This window comes from Gastrolobium bilobum, unplaced genomic scaffold (assembly GCF_033153095.1).
Source record: "Gastrolobium bilobum isolate Gb01-03AN ecotype WA unplaced genomic scaffold, APGP_CSIRO_Gbil_v1 utg3218, whole genome shotgun sequence".
NCBI lineage: Eukaryota > Viridiplantae > Streptophyta > Magnoliopsida > Fabales > Fabaceae > Gastrolobium > Gastrolobium bilobum.
The window spans coordinates 320,959-324,099 of NW_026897874.1; positions in this window are offsets into that span (position 1 = coordinate 320,959).

A 3,141-nucleotide genomic window follows, 5' to 3' on the forward strand; every position below is an offset into this window, starting at 1 on the left:
AAGCAATGAAAATCATGGGAGAGGAAATGAGTATTTTTTAATTTAAATTTTAAATAAGAAATATTAGGTTGTGTCTTTTTCTTTCTTAAAATGACACAATTATATACCCTTTAAAAAAATCAATATTTTTCTCTATTATTATTATTATTATGGGAAAATGTGTATCGTTTTTTTTGTACACAAATGTGTATCATTTTAAAGTATATAAAGTTGTATCCTTTTTAAGAGAAATATAGAAATAAATCCTGGGGGAGAAAGAGCGAGATTTTTTTTTTCTCTCTCCCTATTATCTATCTCTTTATATCTTAAAACGATCATCCTTCTAAAGAATACAAACTTTTTCCTATTATTTAAATAAAAAATTAGAATATCAAAAAAAATATGAAAATATAGTATTTTGGAACCAATTTATGGATCTATAACAACTAGTCGCGCCCCATATAGGTGGGACTGCTCACGCCTCACAGATGCGCCACTTGTGCTAAGTCGCGCCCCACACAAGCGCGACTCACCCGGTGACTACACGTGGTAAAAAAAAGTCAACAGATTGATCGTAAAACTTTGAAAAATCATAACTTTTGACTAAGGTGTTCGAGTAACGTGATTTCTTTTATGGATTTTATTAATCTCATGTTAAAGGAGATAAGTTATCTCATGTCATAAAGACAAACTTGTGGGCTCCACCACCTGAAAAAATAAAAACAAAAGAAAAGAAAAAGGTGACATAGTTGTCGAGGAATGTGTAGGAGGGAAAACTTATCTCATGTAACATGAGAATAATTTTTTCCTTTTTTATTGCACATAACTTTTTGAGATCTACATAATGATACCTTATTGAAAAGGATTTGGTCAAAAAAAATTAAATTTATTTTTGAACTTATTTCCTATTTTGTTGATATTTTTCCACCGGAAATGCGATTATCTTTTCGCTAATTGTACATCATAATGCCCGAAATAATATTACATACATCATTACTAGACTTAGCCTTAAAATGCTACATGAACAACAACAAAGTACGGTATACATCACTTATGCAATACAATATGTTCATGCACTAAGTCTAGCATGCCAAATAAAATCCCAAAATGCAAAATATGTCAAATGTCATAGTATACTCCAATGACTCTAATCCATATCATATTGTGGGCCTCTTGCCTAACACTCTTGCACCGCTACCTGAATTTGAAACATAGCCTCATAACACAGGGTGAGATATACGAATATATCTCAGTAACCCAAAGGCTATGGAGGATCACTTCGTCCAATGGCTCATTCAGATGTACAATGACAATAATATTGCTATAAATAGAACATACAAAACAACACGGCCCAATGGCCTACGGCATACGGAATATCAATCGGGTCCATATCCAATATTATATCCCCGGGATATAATTTAAGGCACCCACAACTATAACTCCAAAGACATTCCTATAGTGCTCCTCAACAGATCACAACTCTTTGGCCCTCGGCCAACTGGAACTCCCTACGAAGGCCTCTCAAGTGAAAGTCCCCTACGACAAATACGGCAATCTATCTACTGGTCAGAGATACAGTATAAACTCATATATACCAATCAGCATACACACGCATGATCATGTTATAACATATACAATTGCATTCATAACTTCCAACCACTACCCTACTGGGCATGGTTGAGCACACACAGGGATTAACTCCTAAGAGATTATCTCAATAGGTTCTTCCAAGTCTCGCTTCCTTGCTCAACAAGAAAGCCCACATTCAATGTTTTTCCACCACAATGTCACACTCCTTGCAACCAAGAACCAAGGTTTCCAAGATGAGATGTTGGAGGTCAATCCTTCGGCATAGGATTCAAAAGTCTCCACCTACATAGTCATACACATAATACTCAAAACAAAGCTTGTCAACACAAGAAAAAATTGACACAAAATAACTTCCAACAACCACATATATGCCTTGGCCTTAATACTCCCAAAGGCCAGCATCATTGATTTAATTTCAATTAACCAACCTTATAGTTCCATTAGGCTTTAACCACACCATGACAACCATCATCACTTCGCAACAGTTTAAACTACATTTAGACTCCATTCTTGCCAATTCGGCCAAGACACACACACCAATGGTTCAAGGAGATTTTCACCCATTTCTATGTTTCTAAGTCATTATTTAACATTAACCACTATGTTCAACAAAATGCCACACCTTCATCCATATCATAATACAACCAATCATAATTTTCCTAAAACTTACACAAGGCCGAGGGTTCATCCACAAGGAACCAATGGATTTTTAATCCAATTCTCATGCATTACACTCTCATTCAACCTCATTATTAATGATTTAAATCACCAACAACTCAATTACACAATTTTGTTCACAATTCCCTCACATGGCCGAACCTACACACTCCAATGGCCAGGGGATTTTCAATTAATTTTTAAGCATACAATGCATCATTCATCATGTAATTAACTATTATTACTAGTCCAAAACTCAATTTCAACTTCAACATTCATTAGTTCATTCAATTTCCATACACTTTCCACTCAAAATTTTCACTAAGTTATTAAACTTTTCCTCGATAATTTTTATGAGTTCAATTATCATTGTAAGCATTTAATTTCAAAGAACACTACCATTATATGCCTCAAACTACCACAACCAGCTCACACATATTTAAGTTTTATACTCATTTTCAAATCATCAACAAAACTCAATGAAATTAAGAATACTTACAACAAATCAACTCCTTAGGTCCAAGACATTAACATACAAACTCCCAAACTCATGAAATAACCCAAGATGGTGGATCTCCATCAAATTTTTGTGGCTGTCATGGAGGGTTATCTCTTCACACAATACTCTCCGCACAAAAATGAATGTATGAATGTGTTCCTCTCAAGATTCCACATAATTTAGGCTTTGGAATCGCTCAATTTGGTGGCCTAAAACTTAAGTTATGATGGTTTGAAGTTCTCAAGATTTTCTTTGGTTTCAAAAATGGTGGTCCATGAAATTGGGGCTGTTTGGAGGAGGGAGAAGACTCAAAAATTCTGATTCTACATGTACTCATAAGTCACTTAAGTGGAGGTGGGTCCCACAAATGCCACCTCACTTAAACTCACCACTAATCTTTAATTAATTCATGAACT